The sequence below is a fragment of the Rhinolophus hipposideros genome (genome assembly GCF_964194185.1).
Source record: "Rhinolophus hipposideros genome assembly, chromosome: 1".
NCBI classification, from domain to species: domain Eukaryota; kingdom Metazoa; phylum Chordata; class Mammalia; order Chiroptera; family Rhinolophidae; genus Rhinolophus; species Rhinolophus hipposideros.
In genome coordinates this window covers 29,017,944-29,042,242 of record NC_138047.1, presented here as the reverse complement: position 1 = coordinate 29,042,242, position 24,299 = coordinate 29,017,944, and the positions used below count along the sequence as shown (strand labels likewise).

The following is a 24,299-nucleotide window of genomic DNA, read 5'->3' as shown; positions in this document are numbered from 1 at the left end:
GCATATAGTTATTATACGTAGGAGGCTGATAGGAGCTTATCTGGCTATTACCAGGGGTGGAAAAAAATTTTAAAAGCTGACAAAGTGTTTGAAGTTATAAAAGAGTACAATAAATTCCTGGGTATAAGATCAACATGTTTTATTATATACCTGTAATTGCTACTTAAAATAAAATAGAAAATATAATTTAAAAAATTCCTATCAAAATTATAAGTACCTGGTATTAATCTAACAAAATGTGTAAGAACTTTATGAAAATAATTAATGGATATACAAAGAGTTTGTTGACAGGCAACCATATTTATGGATGGAAAGAATCAATAGAGTAAAAAAAATCAGTTCTTCAAAAATTAGTCTATAAATTCAAAGCAATTTTGATTAAAAGTCCAAGAGGGTTTTTTATTGACAAGCTGATCCTTAAATTTATATGGAAAAGAAATTTAGAGAATTAAAAAAATGATTTACCAATATGATACCAAGACATTTTATAGTTATATTACATATTGTATAGCAGTGAGATATACAAGTAGGCCAATAAAACAAAACAGAGAGTGAGGAAAGAGAACCACACATATATGAAAACTAGATATGTGGTAAAGGTGACAATATAAATCAGTAAGCAAATGGATGAAAAACTCAGCTAGTGCTAGAACAATGGAGTATTCATAAAGAAATACAGTGAAATTATATCCACATACAAAAAGAAATTCCAATTGGATTGAAGATCTAAATGTGAAGGGTCAGATTTCTTAAAATTTAGAAAACAATATGGGAAGATTATTTATATCATCTTGGGAATTATTTCTTAAATTGGACAATGAAAAGTACAAACCATAAATGAAAATATGAACATTTAAATTAGATTAAAAGTTAACACTTACTGTATATCAAAAAAATATTATGAAATAGACACATAGATCAATGGAACAGAATAGAGAGTCCAGAAATAAATCCATGCTTATATGCCCATTTTATCTACAACAATGGAAGCAAGAATGTACGATGGGGTAAAGACAGTCTGTTCAGTAAATGGTGCTGGGAAACATGCAAGAAAATGAAGTTGGACCACCTTCTTACACCATATACAAAAATAAATTCAAAATGGCTTAAAGACTTAAATGTAAGATCTGAAACCATAAAATGTCTAGAAGAAAATATAGGAAGAAACTTCACAGACATTACCCGGAGTAAGATTTTTTTTTTTTTTTTTTTTTTTTGGATTTAACGGTTTATTATGATTTGTCATTTTAAAAACATCGATCCATTAAACCATGTAGAAATAAGTAGTATGCAAACGTCTGCAAAACAAAACAAACTTTAAACATGTTTAGGTATACAGATTATCTGAAATTCCAGACTTTTCAGTCACTTCATTATCATGCAATGGCAGCCAAGTAATCCTTAACTTCAGTTGGAGTTAGCCTCCTAAATCCAGCTTCATTGCAGATTCCAACTTCTATGTTATCTTCTGTCATTTGCCCTTCGAAGCTTTCCTTCAGGGTTAATATGGCTGTATGAATGGCATCTTCAAGTTCTAGATCTTCGTTGTATCTTTTCTCAAGGAAAGTTTTCCCATTTACATAGTTCTTTCCCATTGCTGTGGCTTTCCAGGCAAAGTAAGCTCCAGATGGATCTGACTGAAATAAATATGGGCGTCCCTCATTCCAACCACAAATTAGTAAAGAAACTCCAAATGGACGAACACCACCTGACTGGGTATATTCTTGCATCACCGAAGCTACTCTCTGTACCAGCTGAGCTGTGGGAATGGGCTCTTGGTAAACAAGATAGTATTGCTGATATATCCCCTCGCGCGAGGGAAGTAAGAGAAAAAATAAACACGTGGGATTACATCAAACTAAAAAGTTTTTTCACAGCAAAGGAAACCATCAATAAAACAAAAAGGGATCCTACTGAATGGGAACAGATATTTGCCAATGATATATCTGATAAGGGGTTAATATCACAAATCTATAAAAAACTCACTCAACTCAACTCCAAAAAAACAAACAACCCAATTAAAAAATAGGCAGAGGACATGAAGAGACATTTTTCTAAAAAGGACATACAGATGGCAAACAGACATATGAAGAAATGCTCAACCTCACTAACCATCAGAGAAATGCAAATAAAAACCACAATGAGATACCACCTCACCCCAGTCAAAATGGCTATCATCAATAAATCAACAAACAACAAGTGCTGGCGCGGATGTGGAGAAAAGGGAACGCTTGTGCACTGTTGGTGGTATTGCAGATTTGTGCAGCCTCTATGGAAAATAGTATGGAGGTATCTCAAAAATCTGAAAATGGAACTACCCTATGATCCAGTAATTCCACTCCTAGGTATCCGGAGAAATCCAAAACTCCAATTCAAAAATCTGTATGCACTCCTATGTTTATTGCAGCACTATACACAATAGCCAAGACATGGAAACAACCGAAATGCCCATCGGTAGATGACTGAATTAAGAAACTGTAGTACATTTCTACAATGGAGTATTACGCAGCCATAAAGAAAAAAGAAATCTTACCATTTGCAACAACATGGATGGATCTAGAGAATATTATGTTAAGCGAAATAAGCCAGAAAGAGAAAGACAAGTACCATATGATCTCACTTATATGCGGAATCTAAAGAAAAGAATAAGTGAATGAACTAATCAGAAACAGTTCAGGGGACAAAGAGGAAAAAGTGAGGGTTGTTAGATGGGGGGAGGGGATAAGGGAAAAGGTGAGGGGATTAGAAAACAGTCGGTAACCACAAAATGGCCTCAGGGTTTTTGAAAAATAATTTCGGGAACGTAATCAATAATGTTGTAAAGATTTTTTAGGGTATCTGATGGACACGTGTCCCATTTGGGAGACCACCTCAGGGAAGAGGTAGATGCTTGATCAATGTACTATACACCTGAAACTGAACAATGGTGAATGCCAACTATAATTTTATATATATAATGTGATGGCTCGGTGCAATGTCGGAGGGATAGTGGATTGGGGGATGGGGAGGGGTTCCACAGTGTGAGGGATATAAATGATGAACGTCTAAGTATTACCTTGTCTTGTGCACCTGAAACTAATAAAAAAAGAAAAAAGAAATAGAAATTGGTAGTTACAAAATAGTTATGAGAATATAAAGTACAACATAGAAAATATATTCAGTAATAGTGTAACAACTACGAACAGTGTCAGATGGGTAATAGACATTGTGATTATCATTTTGTGAGGAATATAAATGTCTAATTACTATGTTGTTCACTTGAAACTAATATAATATTGTATGTCAACTGTAATTGAAAAATAAAAAGTCAAAAAGTCAAAAAAAATATTATGAACAGAGTGAACAAGTCAATAAATAAGATAAATCACTGAATTGTGGAATTATTTACTACGCATACAACCTACAAAGGATTAGAATTAGTGTGTTCCAAAAGCTCAATTACGAAAAGACACACAACACAATAAGGAACATGGGCAAAGGACAGGAAAAGGAAAAATCATTGACAAGCTGATTCTTTAGTTCGTATGGAAGACAAATTTAAAGAATTAGAACAAGGACTTGCCATATAAAATACCAAGACTTGTTATTAAACTGTAGTATATATTATGAGATCGACAAACAGACAATGGAAAGTCATTGATTAGAAGTTATACATACCATTCAATCTAATAATTCTACTTCTAAGAATATTTCTTGGAGAAACTCTTGCTTATTTACCCAATGAGCCGTGTACAAGACTGCTCTTAGCAGCACTGTCTATTCATATATCAGCTAAAAATTAGAATAATTCCTAAATATCTATTAATGGGAAGATGTATAAATAACTGGAGGCATATTAATGGTACAGTCACACACTAAAAATATTATATAGCAGTTAAAAATAACCTTGTATGCCAAAATGTATAAATCTTAAAAATAATGTTCTGTAAAAAAAAAAAAAAAAAAAAAAAAAAAAAAGCAAGCTCTAAACCACAGGGTATAATATTAATTACATAAATTTTTAAATCTTACAAAATTATATATTATTTATGGCTCCATAAAGTTTTATTTTAGGAGTACAAAAGCCTGAATCTGAGTAGTGGGTACAAATTCTAGAGATGACTATGTCTGGGAAGAGAGAGAGTGTATAATCAGAAAAGTACACAAAAGCATCACATGAATCTGTGGTACTATATTACTTTAGAGTAATATAGAGGAAATTATGGCAAAATTTTCAAATATAAAACTGGGTGGTCAATACAGAGATATTTGTTTATTACATTGTATGACTTTTGGTATGTTTGAAATACTATATTTTAACACAAACATTTCGAAGATCATTCACTGCTGTTTACCACTCTTAGAATAAATATAAAAATCCCTGGCTTGACCTATATTGGCTGCTCTCTCCTGGCTCTTTTCTTTCCGTGCTCTTTCAATTTCCCATTGGCTCTTACTTCCTGCCTTAAGGGCTTCATATAATACATGATGTTCCCTCTAATAAGAACATTAGCCTCCCATCCTACCCCACTTCACTTAGCTAACTCTTCTCCTATTGTCAAGCTCAGATGTCATCTTGCCAGAATCATTTTTCTTACCTATCCACCATAGAACAAGTTAGGCCCCCTGTTACAATTTATGACACACTGTGAACTTCTTTTTCATTGCCTTTATAAACATAAAATTGTTTTATTTATATAATTTTTAAATGTCTGCTCTGTAAATTCCATGAGAGCAAAGAAAAAGTATGTTCTATTTACCACTTAGTCTAGCACAAGGCTTGACAGACACATAGTATATATTCAATTGATGCATTGGAAGAAAGTAAATGGAGGATGAGGAAAGAGGGGAGGGAAGGAGGTGAGGAGGAAGGAAGAAAGAGAGGAAGGGACCACAAACTAAGTACCATATCTATATAAAATTATAAACACTTAAAAAATACCACAGGAATGACACAGTGTTTTTAAAGAGCTATAGAGATTATCTAGTGACCAAACATTGATATTTAAAATGAGGAAACTGGGAAATTGAGGCTCCCGAGAAGTTGACAACTAATCACTCAGCCATTGGTAGAACCAATCCTAGAATCCAGATCTCCAATGATTGAACCCCAAGCTATTGCCACTATACCAAGTTACCAATTAGAACTTTAGTGTCAGAACACGTTTTGACCTTGTATTTGTTTTAAGTTTATCAGATGAAGTGTTCATACAGCAACATTTCTCGGATATATACCATAGGCAAATGTATATATAGTGCTTAATATTTTGCTACTTTACAGACCTCACATTTCACATTTTTTAATTATCACAAAAAGTATAGAGAAATGAATCATATGATTATAACTTTGTGTGTTTTTTAAAAGAAGAATGTGTGAGATTTTTTGTTGCAACCCGCCCTCTAACAGATGCCCTCCTGACACTGGTTATTGAATATTAGTTCTAACCAGTGGGGAGAAAGCAGCGATGGCATTCTGGCCATCAGGAATTGCTGCTTGGGGATGGTGAGGTCAAGAGAAGTGGAAGAGGAGAGAAAACGACAAAGCAAGATTATACCCAAGATGACTTCAATTTTTTAAAACCTATATTGAAAAGAGCTCGGGACTGGTTTGTATTGGCCTGTGCTCAGGTTGTCTGGTGTTCAGTTATCTGCAATTACTGAACTTCAATTATGTATTTCCAACAGGGACCCCATTGCAGAAAGTCATGATTAAGGGTTCTTGCCAAATTGGCCCCTTGTGTATTAGGCATTATTTTAACATTCACTGTAACAACACATTCAACAGTGTATCCATATATTTAAAAGGGAGAAAGGAATTATTCTACGTTAATACCAGGCATTAGTGCAGTGAATGAAGCAATTAATTTAAATGAAGTCTAAAAAGACCAAGTACAGCTTTCAACATTTGGCTCTACTAACACACACACACACACACACACACACACACACACACACACACACTCTCTCATACACTAATACTCACGCTCACATTCACACTTAATTTTTTTGCTAATGCAGTTAATACCTACCTCTCTAAAAGAAAATGTTTGTTTTTTTAAAAATAGCTATTCCTGAAGAGCTGCAAAGTTTTTCTGTATTTTGAAATAAGATGACAGAGGTGATGATTATGATAATGAAAATGACGGTGATGATGATGAAGATTGATAAAGAAGAGTGCCTAACTTTTCATTTAATTATGGGAGCATGTGTGTTTGCTATGTGCCAGGCATTATACAAAGTATTTTACATGCATTAATTATCTTACTTAATTCTTATGAGACCCTATGAAATAGGTAAATTTATCACTCCATCTTGCAGTTGATAAAAATGAGGTATTCCTACCCAAAACTTATCTAGCTTTAAAGCCTATAGACCTAACCACTTTCTGTCTCACCTGTACCACCCTGGTCCCCCAAAAACTGTATCACATACACACACACACACACACACACACACACACACAAATGCACACACACAACATACCATATGCCACACATACACACTTCAAAGTTTATGTGCACAAATATATAGTGGAAACTGGATGTGAAAAACTTTCATGAAAATGTTTGAAAATAAAGTCATACAAAGTAAAAGCAGATCTACGTACTGAATTCTCCAGGTTCTAGAACAATTTATCTGTTTTCTCTCTCCAAGTTTTCATTTTGAGCACATCATTGCACAAATTATTTAGCACAGTGATTTAGTATCTAATATCCAAACAATTCAAAGTCCCAACAGATTTTTGAGCATAAACATCACAAATTCATAACATTGAAAGAGCCTCCCATTCCCAGTTTTTTTGTGCTTTACAAAGAACTATACCCCATGTAGTTGGTTTGTTCACTTTAAAATAGGTGGATTTGGAGATTCTCATGGTAATAACACATTAAATGACACATTTTCAGTTATGGGGACCATATGGTTGATTAAAATGGAGATACAGCAACTCATATCTGAGAGGGAAACCTAATTTCATATAATTACTACAAATATTTAGAAGCCATGCAAATAGAATAAGCCTATTTCCTAGCATTGGATAAGAGTCCAAATGTCCTGAGTCCTGCATGTCCAGGATTTTCAAACAAATTTCATAGCCATAAAATGCCCAATTTGAAAGGCATCCTGAGCTCCGATGAATTTTAAAAGCAGGGTGGCGCCTGTCCTTGCACATCAAAACAGAATTTTAGAAGTAAAAGTGAATTTTCTTCTTGCATTAAGTAGAATTAGAGAAAACAAACAAACCAAAAAATGGCATTAAACTTGTGGAGAAAAAAAAACACAATTAAATAGAAGAAAAATATGAGTACTTCCATGATTTTTCAAATATACCTTCTGTGCTTTTTGCTTTCTCCCTTTAATGTTCCCATCAAGAAAACAACAACAAAACAAACAACAACAACAACAAAACCCTCTTTATTTGGGAAGGAGACAAAGGGACCATAGTCCCCACCTTTAATTCTCAGATATCAGATACAAGGATCAATACTTCCAAGCCAGAAGACAATGTCTTGACTGTCAAACAAAGAATGGCATTCCGGTATCATTCACTGAAAGCTATGCAGTAAGACAGGAAGAGTTAACACAGGCAAACATAGTTTCTGCTGACTTCCCCCTTGATAGCTGTGGATTTTGAAGATGTTACTAATCTGCCTGAGTCTCATCTTCTTTGGCTATAAATAAAAGAAATGCTACCTACCTTGTAACACAGGAAAGTACCTAAAACAATGCTGGATAGACACACCAGCAACAAAGTGTCAGCAACAAAGTGTCATTCGTGTGACTTGAGTCCATCAAGGGACTAGAATTTTTAGAATACCACAAAGAACATCATCTTGGAATCAAAGAATTTTAGAATCAGAAGGAAACTTAAAGATCATTCTACTACAACCCTCTCATCTTAAGGGAGAGGAAACAGAATCTTACTATCCATCAGAATCGTTTCCTATTTAATCGTTTCCCACATTAAAATGATAACTAATAAAAAAAAGCTGGTTCAAAAAGATGGTCCTGACATGCAGTGAAGTCCCCAGTGGACAGGGCTAAGCAAGGGCTCAAGAACTTTCTAGTGGAAAAATGACTTCATAGAAAGACTTTGCCAATACAAATCTTATAATCCCTCGTTTCTCAAGAGAACTCAAGGTCAGTCCACTGTTTTTCACTAAAGCGTCTGGCCACTTGGCTTCCACTTAACTGGCACTAAAGTAGGGGTTCTTTTTCCAATGGCCTGCTTCCAAGTCCCCCCATCAGAACCCCAGTTATTAAAACTATGTAAAATTGAAATGCCATTTATTTTCATGGCTGAATTTTAATCTTTTGAAATTCGTCTATCCCTGAGAAGTTAAGGAGTAGAACACAAAGTGAAACAATTTTCATACAATTTCCTTCATAGACAAGACATGTAATTAACGATAGCATGATGGCATCTAAAAGTGGGACCTTATTTCAACTTCCTAGTCATTGAAGAAATCCCACCTAAAACATGAATGACCTGGTTATTCTATCTCACAATATATCTGGATTCAGGCATTCCCTGACTGACAAAGACATTTGTTCCACTTTTAGATGACTATTTCATAGAAAGATTTTTCTTCCCTAAAATCTGCCTCCACAAAACTTCTCCCTGTGGTTCCTAATTGTTCCTCTGAAGTGCAGCTTATACCCTGATGTATTAACCATATTTTGTTTATTTTCTCTATTTTATGATGTTTTGACATCTTGGGGAGGTATGGACTAGCTGGCTGGAGATAGATAGACTGCCCCTCCCAGGGCTAGCTAATTCCTAAGATGATTTTAAAAACTCACCGGTGAACATGCTTTTTGTATATAAAACAACTGATCTCAAGTCCATACCCCCAACCATCTCCTCATCTAACTTTCACACACCAAGCCAATATTTCCCCTGACCTAAACCAGCCTAGGGCCAACTACTAGACAATTTGGGACAGCCCCTATGCCCCAAAGCCTGCTGGGATTGTTCAAACCAGCTAATCCCCAACTGTTTCCCTTGCCCTGCCTTGTCTTTCCCATGGGAAGTACAATAAAGTTTGTGGCCTGCTTTCCCTTCATTCCGTTCTGCCTCCTGACCAACACTGGTGCTTTCTCATGTGGCCCTGCATGGCATGCTATGCCCCTCCTCTTGGAAACTATAAGTAATGAAAATCTTCTTTCAATGACAGTAGCCTCTCTATGTTATCACTTGGCACTTCTATAAATTAAAATCCCATGTGTGTTATCATTGAGATACCTGACACCTATTTAAGGCTGTTCACCTGTCCTTTCCAAATCTTCCTTTATGCCCTAGATCCTTATCCTTCATCATCTTTCTCAAAACTCTATAGAGGTATATCTAATCAATCCATCTCAGAATCTGCTACCCAGAACTAAACACAGGCCTTCAGATAATGGTCTGTTTCAGACTGCTAAAGGACTTTTAACTTATTTGACCTGAGCAGTATACTTTTATCAAGTCAGTCATGATTTTCTTTAGTAACTAATTGACACTATTGGTTAAATAAAGCTTTATTGTTAGCAAAAACTTGCAACTCTATTTCAAATGAATGTTTGTTAAACCAAACTTCCTCATTCCTCACTTGCACAATTGATTATTTTAACTAAATGTTAAAGTTCATCATTATCTCCGTTAAATTTACAGTTACCTACAAAACACTATCTCTACCATAGTATTTATATGTATTTAGATATTATATATGTTTATATATTTATAGTATAATATAAAATATATTATATAATTATAGCCAATTATATAGTAGTTATATATAATTTATGTAATAGTTATATATAAATTATATAGTAGTTATATATAATAATTTATATATAATATATATTAATTATTTGTTAATTAATATAATTAATAATTATATTATATAATTATAGCCAATTATATAGTAGTTATATATAATTTATGTAATTACATTATATATTATTACAATATTCTTTTTATTGAGGTATAATTGACAAATATTATATTAGTTTCAGCTGTACAACATAATGATTCAATATTTGTACATATTGCCAAATGATCACCACCATAAGTCTTGTTAATATCTATGGGCATACATAGTTACAAATGTTTTCTTGTGATGAGAACTTTTAAGATCTACTCTCAGCAACTTTCAAATATGTGATACGGGATTATTATCTACAGTCACCATGTTATAATTTATATCTCCCTGACTTATTTATTTTATAACAGCAAGTTCGTACCTTCTGACCCTTTTAACCCATATAATTCTCAAATAATAAATAACATGATGATAGTAACAATAATAGTGGCTCAAATGTATTGGGTACTATTAGGCCGAGTATTTGACATGCACTATGCTATTAAATCCTCACAGAGAACTGTGGAATAGGTACTACTATTTCAGTTGATAGATAAAAACATCAAGACTTTTAGAAAGTAAGTCTACCTTGCCCAAAATTACACAATTTAGTGTTAGATGAGGGATTAAAATTCAGGCTTAAAATCTGTGTTATTTATTAATCTTGTTTTAGTTGTTTCTGTCTTTTTCTCCCTGTCAAACTGTAAGAATCCACAATATGTTTATCTTTATATACCCACCCACTTGCATCTGAATTGTGAGTGCTCAGATGTTTGTTTTTAGTGGATTCTGTTAAATCTTAATCATTTCATCAATCATAAATTCACCTGGATTTGCACAGATGTCTTCTTGGTCTTCACACAGTCACTGACAAAAAACATTGAAACATGTATTTCAATATATGTAACTCTGTAACTTTCCCCTGAGACTCTTCCCTTTGAGATAATGTTATTGACCAAGAGGTATGGTTGTTCACAAACTATGGATCTCTCTAACTAGATTACTCCTTTCAACATTTTTCCCTACATATGCCAAGTGCTTCCTGAGTGTGAGCTATCATTATTATCATCATTACTACATAAGCACCTACAATCTACCGTGAGAAAATTTTTCAATGTTTTTTTAAATTATGATTATATCGTTTACTAATGCACTACTTTAACAGTAATCACTTTATTTGAAAAAAGCAAACAAGTCATGAAATCTGTCATTATTTGCAGATGACATGATGCTATGTATAAAGATAACCTAAAAGATTCCACACACAAAAAAAACTGTAGCAGGATACTAAATTCATATTCAGAAATCTGTTGCATTTTTATATAATAATAATGAACTATTAGAAAGAGAAATTAAGAAAATAAACTTTTATAATTGTATCAAAACAAAAAACATAAGAATAAATTTAACCAAGGAAGTAAAAGACCTGTACTCAGAAAATTATAAGACACTGAAGAAAGAAATCAAAGAAGATACAAATAAATGGAAGCATATACTGTGTTCATGGATAGGAAGAATTAATGTCATTAAAATAGCCACACTACCCAAAGCAATCTATAGATTCAATGCAAGCTCTATCAAAATACCAATGGCACTTTTCACAGAACTAGAACAAATAATTTTAAAATTTATATGGAACCACAAAAGAGCTCGAATAGCCCAAACAAACTTGAGAATGAAGAACAAAGTTGGAGGTATAATGCTACCTCATATGAAACTATACTATAAGGCTATAGTAATCAAAATAGCATGGTACTGTCATAAAAACAGACACATAGACCAATGGAACAGAAATAAACCCATGCCTATATGGTCAATTAATTTGTGACAAAAAAGGCAAGAATATACAATGGGGTAGAGACAGTCTATTCAGTAAAAGCTGTTGGGAAAACTGGACAGATACATGCAAAAATATTGAAACTAGACCACTTTCTTACTCCATATACAAGAATAAACTCAAAATGGATTAAAGACTTAAATGTAAGATACAAAACCATAACACTCCTAGAAGAAAACATAGGCAGTAAAGTCTCTGACATTGCTCTTAGTCATTTCCCTTATCTCCTTGGGTAAGGGAAACAAAAGAAAAAAAAATGAACAAATGGGACTACATCAAACTAAAAAGTTTTTGCACAGCAAAGGAACCCACCAACAAAACAAAATAAAGGGTCTACTGAGTGGGAAAAGATATTAACCAATGAAATACCCAATAAGGGGTTAATATCCAAAATTTACAAAAAGAACTCATACAACTCAATACCAAAAAAACTAACAATCCAATTAAAAAATGGGTAGAGGACCTGAATAGATATTTCTCCAAAAAGGACATACACACGGGCAATAAACATGTGAAAAGGTACTCAATTTCACTAATCATCAGACAAATGCAAATTAAAACCATACACCTGTCAGAATGGCTAGCATCGATAAATCAACAAACAACAATTGTTGGTGAGGATGTGGAGAAAAGAGAACGCTTGTGCACTGTTGGTGGGATTGCAAATTGGTGTGGCCACTATACAAAAGTGTTTGGCGTTTTCTCAAAAAATTAAATTATGACCTACCAATTCCACTTCTGGGTATTTATCTGAAAAAATACAAAACACTAATTAGAAAAAATATATACACCCTTACGTTTATTGCAGCACTATTTACAATAGCCAAGTTGTGGAAGCAACCGAAGTGGCTATCAATAGATGGTTGGATAAAGAAGAGGTGGTGGGGCTGGCCCGGTGGCGCAGGGGGTTAGAGCTCCGTGCTCCCAACTCCGAAGGCTGCGGGTTCGATTCCCACATGGGCCAGTGGGCTCTCAACAAAAAACAAAAAAATAAATAAAATATATTAAAAAAAAAAAAAAGAAGAAGAAGAGGTGGTACACTGGAATGTTGTATTCCATATCGGCCATTAATAAAAGAATAGAATCTTACTATTTGCGACAACATGGATGGACCTAGAGAGTATTATGCTAAGTAAATAAGTCACACTGAGAAAGAAACTACCATATGATCTCACTTACATGTGGAAGCTAAAAAACAAAATAAATGAACAATCAAAATAGAAAATGATACAAAGATCAAACTAATGGTTGCTAGATGGGAGAAGGGTTGGAAGCCTGGGTGAAAAAGGTGAAGTGATTAAGTACAAATTGGTAGTTACAAAATAGTCATGGGGATGTGTGGTACAGCACCGAGAATATAGTCAATATGTTCGGTCAGCTACGGGCATGGTCAAGCGGCCAGGAGCCAAGTCATACCCTTCTGCCAAGTCAGACCCCTCCTAGCATGATAGAAACTGGGGCCCCTGGCGTTTCCCCCGAAAAGGCAGCAGACCACTGGTGAGATAAACAACTCTGGATGCAGTCGCTGGCACCTGATCTGCGCTGGGTGGGGGGGAACCGCTCATCTGCCACCTCACTCAGCCAACCCCCACCCCAAAAATCTCATCTATGCCTCCCTCGCTCTGCCCTGGGCACGACTTCACCGCTCCGTCTGCGGACTGGTGAACCTCGCTCGGGGGCGCAGAATAAAGCACTCACCTTTCTCAACCCGTCTGACTCTCTTAGCTTCATTATCTCGCCGCAAGCCTTACACAACAGTCAATAATATTCTAATAACTATGTACAGTGTCAGAAGGGTAATAGACTTACTGGGGTTATTACTTTGTGAGGTATATAAATGTCTAACCACTATGTTGTCTTGTACCCCTGATACTAATGCAAAACTTTTTTTAAAGAATACAGTCAATAATGTTGCAACAACTATGTACAGTGCCAGGTGGGTATTAGACTAATGGGGGATGGTGGTCGCTGCATAAATTATATAAATGTCTAACCACTGTGCTGTATACCTGAAACTAATATAATATTGACTGTCAACTGTAACTGAAAAATTAAAATTAAAAATTAAATACCCACATGCACACCAGGTCTGACAATTAAGTTAACGAACTTGTTGCAACAATGTTGCTAACCTTTTTTGATATCACAGGGATTATTCATTATGAATTTGTACCAACTAGACAAACAGGTAACCAAGTTTACTATTTGGAAGTGCTGAAAAGGCTGCATGAAAAAGTTAGACGACCTGAACTTTTCGCCAACAATTCATGGCTCTTGCATCACGACAATGCACCAGCTCACATGGCACTGTCTGTGAGGGAGTTTTTAGCCAGTAAACAAATAACTGTATTGGAACACCCTCCCTACTCACCTGATCTGGCCCCTAATGACTTCTTTCTTTACCCAAAGATAAAGGAAATATTGAAAGAAAGACATTTTGATGACATTCAGGACATCAAGGGTAATACAACGATAGCTCTGATGGCCATTCCAGAAAAAGAGTTCCAAAATTGCTTTGAAGGGTGGACTAGGTGCTGGCATTGGTGCATAGCTTTTCAAGGGAAGCACTTCGTAGATGACCACAGTGATATTCAGTGTGTGTGTGTGTATACACCCACGGGGGTGCCAAAAAAAGTATACACAGTTTAATAAAAGAAAAAGAGTGTATTAATTGTAATACATAATATATACTAATAACAAAAGATGAATACAATACACGTTTGACTTCTGCAATTACAAGAGGTGCTCAAAGTGGTTACCATCAGCGTCCAGACACTTCCGATTATGGGGAACTACTGCTTGAGCACAGATAACATTTCTTAAAATGTTTATACATATTTTTGGCACTATATATGCAGACTGATTGATGCAGATTGTTAAATTCACCACAATAACTTTTTCATCATTCTAATACTTTATGGTTCAACAGTATTTTGCAATTTATCAAAAAAAAAAAAAACCTATCACAAAATGTGAGGGTGCAGTGAATTCCCTGCTTGCAGATATCAACTCTAGAAGGCACACCAAATAAAATTGCTGAATTTAAACCATGTAAACTATGTCCAGAGCCTCTTGCACCCTACCATGGCAAAGTGGCAACAGACACAGTTGAGGCTCTGTGATTTCTCACATGCCTGTAGAAACCATCACCCAGAAGTGGAGACTAGGGCCCATTTTAAATGTCCGGGGTGCTCCTGAACTCATCTCATTCCTTTTGCATTTCAATCCCCTCCTTGTACAGTTGTTCTCCACTACCAAGTGCAGAGGTCACCATCCCTGATCACAAAGATGAAAGCAATAAAATATGGTTTAACATGCACAAGATTTTACATTGCTTTCAATATTATTATGCCTGCAACTTTTGACCTGGAAAATTTCTCCAAAGGAAGACTCCCAACTGCATCATTCAACATGGAAAACATTGCAGATAGCTTTCCAAGAGCTATAAAAGTAGGATTTGTAATGTTTGGTTGGTGGGGAGGGCAGTTGTTCACAGCTCTGTGGTAGAGCTGTGCACAGCTGCTCTGTGCTTTTTCTCACGGGGCACAGTTTTAAACTCCTTCCTTCCTTTGTGCCCCAAACCTGTTTACAATAGTCTCTCTCCTCCGTAGTACTTGCCACAGGTAGTTAAGTATGAATAATGACAACCAAACAAATGAAATAAAACTAAATTTCCATTACTAAAGAAAAACTCAAGTTAGGCCTCTGGGGAAGATGCTCCCAAGGATTAATTATATTGTAGGAGTTGGTATCTCTCTCCGTTTCCCTTTCCCGCAATTTTCAAGTACATTTTTCCACATTTTTAAAGAAATGTAAGAACTCCCAAGTTCCACAGCCAGAAAATCCTGACAGTCTCTGATAGCTGAATAATGGATGAAGCTCCACTGTTTACTTAGCAGAGGGAGCAAAAAAAAAAAAACAAAAGAGTGATAGAGAGGGCCAGATAAAATGCCTCAATCTAACACTCTCTCGTGCTGGACAATGGTGAGAATATCCTGGCTTCTTTTCTTTTTTTTTCCACATACGATATGTATATGGGAACAACAGTGCAGTGTGAGGTTTATTATCATTTCAGGCCTGTATGAGATTCTATTCCGTGTCATTGTGATTGCTGCCCTAAGTAAGGGGATAAGAACTAGAACACAGATTGCTAAGCATTTCCACCCCAATACTCTCCAATCTCCTATTGCACCGTCACTCAGGAGACTTTCCCTAAGATAGTGCATCATTTTCCCAGCTGGACGCGCCTCCAGTGTCACCACATATTCATTTATTGGAAAACTGATTAAAACGTTAAGTTATAATTAGCAAAGTTGAAGGTTTTCTTTTCAATAAAGTTCAGTAGTTCATTGCTGGTTAATTCACATTCCCATACTCCTCTGTAGGGCCAACCACACCAAGTCAGTGTTGTTGAAGGCTGTCAGGGAGTTTGCCTTCTGAGAGATCCCTCCCTATAAAACCTCCCACAATGCCTGTCACAAATACCTAAAATTCCACCATTAGAGATTCACTCTTTTGGTTCTGAAGGCATGTTAATCCCTGGGGGCCCTATTAAAATGCAAAAACTCGGAGAAGAATAACAGCATTGAAAGCAAGCTATTATTAACTGACAGCAAGGAGACCTTTGGGAATCGGACATAGGATTGAGCCTGAGGAATGACTACAGGAAATCAGGACATAAGGAGAGGGAAGGTAGATCAGTAGCAAGAATAAACTTTATCTACTCACAATTTTTCAGGGGCACGGCAGCCTGACTTCTGGTATTCCCTACACTAAGGGAATTCCATTCAAGGTAGGACGACAGGCACAATAGCAATTTATTTTCCTTGGTGCTAAAGCAGAAAATCAGTAGTGACACATAATAATATTTACACAGAACTCTGACTTTAGTTGAATATGTTTAATCAAGATGTTGCCCCTGGACTTTCTCCTCCAGTGCCTTGAAATCGTCACTTGGGCTTGTCAATAAGGCTTGTATCTAAATCACATGATTTATGTTCATGTTCTCCCATTCTCTCATTCTCCTAGGAAAATACTAGAATCAATGCTACCGTGGTGGAGTTGGTCAGATGTATAGAATATTTCTCTGTCTTTGGAGACAGAAATATGGGAACTTTTGTTTTTCATTTGCTTTTAAAATTGTATATTTTACAGACACCAGGAATGTTTCTTTAGAAAACATGGAAATGACTTAAACTAATAAGGCCTCCAGAAGAGAAGAATTTGGAACCAATTGAAGATCACCTTCTGAATTTCAGGAAAATCTGTCTCCATCCAGCAAGTTGCTGCTTTGCATCAGTAGGAAATAGTCCTGCACCCTTCAGAGAGGCTTTCTTCCTTGAAAGAGTAATCTGGACACTAAACATTTTTTAAAATGCCAGAAAAGATTGATATTCTCTGTTATTATTGTGTAGTGGTTGGGTGTGTGTATATATTTAAAGATACAGATGCACAGTAGAAAAAATGTCAGTGAGAGATTAAATTTTTCCCAGAAAGATCATTTAAAAGTATTTGAGGGTATTATCCCTGTAGGGGGAAAAGAAGAAATTGAGGCAATAAGGCAAATAAAGTTTGAGGCAAATAAAGGTTACGGAGTTGTTTCTTGTGTTTTGCTTATTGTTGTTGTTGTTGTCCTTTTTATAGAAAGTAGGCATAAGTATTTGACTCAAACCCAGATCCACCTCACAGCACTTTAAAATGCAATGAAGTCTGTGCTTAATGCAAGGTGACTGGATGAAATCAGCAAAGGGCTTCTGACCAAAGAAAAGCAGTATGGACTGGGAACTAAATCCCTAGGGAAATAATATGAGTGAGCCTTAAGAAAATTGTAGATTTGAGAAGAAAGAGTAGATTTATTTCTTTAAACCGTGCTTCAAATAGTGCCTTCCCGCTTAGTGAATAACTATACAACTCTAATTAATTAAGAATTGATTATTACATTATTGATGGTTATATTAGTATTTTAACAAAGAGTTATACTTTTGTAGAGAAAGCCTAATTAAGGTGCCTTTGCCACCCATCTTCATTTGCTAAGCCTAATGGAAGATTTTCCACTGACCAGGACCACTCCATCACAGGCATTCCTCACATATGACGTGCTCCATTTCTGACTCCCCAGAAGAACAAAACGCAAAAGTCAGAAGCATCTGAGGAAATCCAGGAAAATCATAGACCAATATATAGTTTTGGAAGCCCACCCACTACCAGAAAAGCCACAAAATCAATGTCCTTCTTCCTGTGGTTCAGTAGCCTTTATATATATGAAAACAAAACAGCAAGCTCATTTTATAAAATAGAAACTCATTTTCCTCTGAGCACGGTGCGAAGGTCTTTCCATACTCTACTCTTTCCAATGTAAAAAGGTGGAGCAAGGACCTACAGGAGTCTCCTGAAGTTTCCTTCTGTAGTCACTTCCGAAAGAAGTAATGATGAATCCAGTGTCTGGGGATTTTCAATATCTTTATTATGGATATGGAGGTACAAGAGTGTGTACATACATGCTGTGTTTTATGACTTAAAAAGGCAGTTTCTCTTGTTGATAACACTTACAACCATTCATTTAATTAACAAACATTGAGTATTTATTGGGTACCAAAGCATGTGCTAAATACTAGGAAGAAAAAAATTAAATAACAGGAAGTGCCTGCCTTTTAGTATAGGGCTGGGAAAATATTCAATAAAATATTTATAGTACAAAGTATTAGCTGTTATAACAGATATATGTATAAAGTGATATAAACTTTGGATGCTGTCACTGTAAGAATTATGACCATATATTGTTATTAAGTTTTTTAAATAATATATGAATAATTACTCTGTAATGAGCAGTCACTATGTGGCAAGCATACATATAATACCTCTTTTACTCTTTACAACACTCCCCTGAGATAAGTACTAGACTCAAGTTAAGGAAACTGAAACTTGCAGGGTTAGCTGATTTTTCAAAATCACACAACTGTGATAGAGCAGATATCTAAACCCAGGTCAGATCTGACAATGGCCATGGTCCTAACCACTAAGTCGCACTCATTCCAAATCCTAAAATATGTTCTGTCCTCTTTACCTTGACCAGCTCTACTGTCCACTGCTCCTAAGGCTTCTGGAACTCGTCTTTGAAAATTACACTCATTGTCTGTACCACACAGTGCTTTACCAATCTACTAGGTACAACTGAGCACCAAAGAGATGCTCCTGTCACCTTAGCAATGAAATAATCTCAAGCAACTAAAACAAAAAGTAAGCAAGCTTCAGCAAAGTATCCCAGTGGAGAGCCATGTGCAGAGAAATATTCTGAGGTCATAACAGGAGACAGTAATCTTTGCTTGGGGGCCAAAACACACTTCCCCAGCCGAGCTGCAGGATACACATAAATAATCCAGCCTGGAGAAAGGTCACCTCTGAGGTTAGAGCCAAGGTTAGCAGGGACAGCTTGCAAACCAATTGCTCTGAAAATCTTCAACAAGTCTGGCTAAGTACCACAGGGAGAGTGGTGCTGAAAGCAGATAAGACTTAACTTCTCTGCAGGAAGAGCCAACCTTGAACCTATTGTTGCTCGGTAGATTTTATTAGGCATCACACTGCATTCCCTGCAGCAGGGAAACACAGGAACAGATAAATGTGCTCCTTGAGGGACAGGAAACAGAGGCCATGGGGTGTTGGGGAGGTCACAGACCACAGGGCAGTAGGCAGGAATCAATAGCGCTGAGCAGAGTCCAGAGGGATCAATGACCTCGAGACTCGTGGCAGTTCAGCAAACCTGATTAAGAGTGCAGATGGGGTTAGCCCAGGGCTGTGCAGGCAGTCACAGACACCAATTTTTAGAGAATCAGAGAGTAATACTGAATTGAAGAATGAAATAGATTCATCGAAGACATCTTTCCTAAGTGGAGATGCCGGCAAAGGCAGATCATTTGGTCACTTAGGTATGAACTGAGGGCCCCAGGAAAGCATTCTTCCCTCTGGGCCTGAAATTACCACTATCTGTTCTCTGGGTTAAATTGTTTCCCTCTCTGTGTTCTACTCTTTTTAACCATTTTTCTATGAGAAATTTCAAACATATACAAAAGCAAAACGAATAGTATAAAAACTCCCACACGTGCATCTTGCAACTCCCACATTTCCTAACTCATGGCCAGCCTTCTTCATCTCTACCTACCTCATCCCCTCCCCCATCCAGGGACACTCTACTGGGTGAGTCTGGGGCAAATCCTGGATATGACAATATGATTTTATCTGTAAGGACTTCTGTACTTCTGTATGAGCTCCAAAAGGATGTCTTTTTTAAACACAACACACTGTCATCACACCAAAAATAAATTGAACACTAATTCCTCAATATCATCAAATATCCCATTATTGTTCAAATTTCCTTGATTTTCTCAAATAATTTTTTTCACAGTTTTTTAAATTAGAACCTAACTGAGAACCGCACATTACAAATGATTGATATGTTTCTTGAGTCATTTTAATATCTGTAATGTTTCCCTCTTCTCCTCTTTATTTTTCCTTGAAATGTTATTTATTGAAAAAGCTGGGTCTTATCACCTATAATGTTTCTCAATTTTTTTTGCTGATTACATCCACATGGTGTAATTTAATGTATTCTTCTGTCCCCTATATTTGATCAAATTCAATTTCCATTTTTTTAGAAAAAATACTGAATAAGTGGTGGTGTTATTTCCATCACGATACATATCATATCAGGTTATGCCTCATGTTTTAATGTTAACTGCCATCGATGATTATTACCTGAATCCATTACTTCATTTGGGGTTGCAAAATTATATTCTAATTCCATGATTTCACTTTCATCTTGTAATAGGTAGAATACTTCTACAGAGAGAAACTTGCCCTTATCAAATATATGGTAATCTAGAAACAGGATAAATATATCTAGAAATAGGATAAATCTAGAAACAGGATAAATCAAGTGTTCTTGATTTTTCTCCTTTATTTACTAGTTTCCATAATTATCAGTTGTTTCACCAGCATCATTAAAAGAATATTTTACTACAATTACTGTAATCTCATTGATTTACACTTTTGGTATATTCCAAACTACTGTCTATTATTCTTATCAGTACTCATGTTGTCCTGTCTTTTACCCATGGTACTCTTTTCAAGCTGCCTCAAAGTTCCTTTTGATACAACTTTGGGTGACATCTTACATATTTCCTGCCCCAGCCCTGGAATCAGCCATTAATCTAAGAAATGCTAGTTCTCAAATGAGAGAAGTGGTATTAGAGACCACAATCTGCCCATCAGGGGCACTAATTAATCATGAATTGATCATTATTTCTCTGAACTAGGGTATACATGTTGTTGTTGTTTTTCAAAGAGAAAATACTTCAGGAGTTTATACCAAGGTTGCCAATTAAATTTTAGGATTTCAGGGTATTGACTTAATTTTTATGATTTTATATTTGTACACCTTTCCTCTTACACTGAGATAAGTTCCTAATGAAAGTAAGAAAATTATGTAATTACTTTACCAGCTAATATGTATTTAATAGCTTTAGACTAGCAACACCAATATTATTCCTAATAATATTCCCAATATTATTCCGTGTGATTACTAAAAACGGTTCAAGATTTGTTAACAGTTTGTTATTGTTCTTTTTTCTTTAGGGTAGATTTGTATAGAGGTGTATAGACAAATTATTATGTTAAAAACCACTTGAAATAATTCTTTTCTGTGTGGTTATGCCACCAATTTCATACATGTTTAGTATGTTGGTGTTCATTTTGGTTTTCTTTTTAATAATTGCTTATTAAATTTATCTTTGTTTTATAATTTGATAAAAAAAACATGGTTTCTAAATTGCAGTTACAAAACAAAGTGTATTCAGGGACATCTACCTTCTCTATATTCTCCATTCTGTTCCCTTTGAGTGAATTTTTGTTAGGTTTTGGTTTATTATATATAAATATGTGTATTTGTTATATAAATATATATGTATGTGTGTATATATATAATGTATATTATATATATTCACACAAGTAAATATCTCTGTAGTCTTATCATTTCTTTTAAGATTATAAGGTAGTATACTATATACAGGTTTTTTAACCTTCTTTGTTTCCCTTAATAAAATATCTTGGAGATTAATTCATAACAGTATGTAAAAATATTTCTCATTCCTTTTGATAGCTGTATAGTACTCCATTACGTGGATGTCAAAATTTTCAACCAGTTCTACTTACATTGGTGTATATTTGAGTTGTTTCCAATCTTTTCCTATTGAAAATAATGCTCCAATGACTAATCTAATGAATATTTTAACTTCCTTCCTTCCTTTGTTTCTTGTGTTATTATTGTTGTCATATCATTTCTAGGATACTAATAGTTTTCAGAGATATAGTTATTATAGATTCTGACTTCTGTCTGAATTGACCTATCAGATCACCTGGCTCAAAAGATGCTTTCAGCTATTTGTTAAAATAATCAGAGTCACTTATTTTAGCCCAGAAGAATTTAGGCAGAATGACAGTACTTGGCACAGAAAAGGAGGTTCAGCATTGAAATTTGGGAAGCAGGGCTCACAAAGGAAATATGAGGGGTATAAAACTAGACTATTTTATAATGTTTGCCTTATCAGAGCATTAACTGAGACCAAAATACTTACATAAAATCTTTAGGTACGTTTCAGATAAAATATAACTCACTTGAAGCCACTTTTCTTTCAAATCAGCAGAAATTAAACATATAATGGTTACCTGTTGGTAACCATTTAGTATGAGTTGTTTTATTACAACCATACAGATAAACTAGTGAGTATTATAGCTAAAAGTTATGGCATGCATTTACCCCTCAATAGCTACTAAAACAGCCTCAGCAACCTTCATAAATTGCACTTTCCCTTTTACTAAAGAACCATGGGTCACCTATAGTTGCATGGCAAGCATGGTGAAATAATTGGAATTTAGATGTGCCATTTTTCACTCATTCAAGAACTCTCCCCAAAGTTCCTGAAAAGAGCCCAGACAAAAGAATTTTTAAAGCAAGTCATATATTTTGATGAATAAATGACAGAAGAAGAGAGAAAAGATTTGAAAAGAGTTTGAAAAGTGATAACTGTAGCTAGAATTATTATTTTTTTCTTTCTGAATTTTAGGTTTGAGGTTTAATTACACCTCTACTAAAAAAAGACCAGACAGGGAGGTGGAGTTCGAAGGCCCAGTTACCTTCCCTGATCTCTGCACAGATTGGAGGGGCTTTGGAAAGTCAGTAAGACTGAATTTAATCTCAGGAAAAACTGCAGGGTGACAGATTAATAAAGAGAGAGAGGGAGAGTGTACAAGGGTAAGGCAGTATGGAAATGAGAAAGCTATAAAAGGTTTTACATGAGGAATATCACAGAGCAACTTTTACCTTTGAAAGGGAATAAACAAGGACACCAAATTCCTGACAAATGTCCAGATGCTGAGTGCTAGCCTGGCCTCTGATCTTTTGTATTTTGTCAGATGGGAACACCTGCTTGCCTTCCAAGACTGACCTGAGCATGAGGTTTCTCCCTAATTTCCGCTAATTTATGGACACCCTTAACATAAGCTTTTTCTGGCATAGCTGGGTTTAAATTTTATTGACTATTTCTGCTATATTGTTGTCACAGCAACCTTCACATTATAAACCTGGGTACTCAGGGGAGGGGTTGATTACATCTGGAAGGAGGCACATGTTTAAACCAGACAAGAGAGTCATAAGCCCAGCCTTCCAGACTAGACAAACTGGTGGAGGAGGGATGCTCGGGGTGGTAAAGGTAGGAGGAAGGGAACAATGCTCTGGGCATCCTTCAGATGGGCGTATGTAGGTGTCCCCTCCACAGAAAATCTACCTCTAAGCACTGCCAAGGCTCTCCATTGTCTGTCCCATGAAATCCAAGTGCCTCAGGTCACCATAGGATGCCCTGTGCCAATCCACCCTTCCTTTACACTGGGGCCATTTCTCTTTAGTTCCTCCAAAAACCTCTCGCTTCAGCCACACCCATCTACTCATTGGCCTCACACTTTTACTGCCTGCTGCTACAGCCAAACTTGGGTCCTCATTCCACCTAAACTACCTTCTCAATGCCTCTCTGCCCCCCTACCCTCTAAACCCTGAGAATAATTCACCCCTTTCAGGAATATTAACTCGCTTAATCATACCTCACAATTCTCCACTTGGTAGGGACTCTGACTGCACCGGGTGCACAAGAGTGTGTATTTGAAGACCTCCCACACTCCTCCTTTGCTTTTGCAGGTAGGACCAGGAACTGGAACTCAAAAGTGAGCTTCTGAGATTTAAGCATGGCTGTCTGGTGTATGGGAAGGCATCTGTCATCTGGATGTGCGCCATTAGGAATATATTCAAGGACAAATATGTATCACTTTTGAATCATCCACAATTTTAGAATGCTCATTTCAGTGTTTCTTCCATTGGCACAGATAATCAAAGCTTGTCTGACTCCTCCATCTGCCATGCTCTCCTGTTCCTCGTGTGGCTGGCTCCTTATTCAGAATGAGGTGCTGACATCACCTCCTCACAGAAGCCTTCTCTCACCATCCCAGCCATTCTAGAGGTCATCACCCTGCTTTGTTCTCATAATAACACTAATGATTTTCTATGTACTATTGCATTATTTCTTTATTATCTTTGTTTCTTC

At 35.9% G+C, this 24,299-nt stretch overlaps 1 pseudogene across 1 annotated transcript; it reads right to left on the bottom strand.

Annotated features, from left to right (window-relative positions):
* Positions 1-1,247: 1,247 nt before the first annotated feature.
* On the bottom strand, positions 1,248-23,222 carry LOC308499082 (proteasome subunit alpha type-2-like; annotated as a pseudogene). The gene is made up of 2 exons: positions 23,154-23,222; positions 1,248-1,796 (listed from the first exon to the last, which is right to left on the bottom strand). The product of its transcript is annotated as a proteasome subunit alpha type-2-like (transcript).
* Between the last annotated feature and the right edge of the window lie 1,077 nt (positions 23,223-24,299).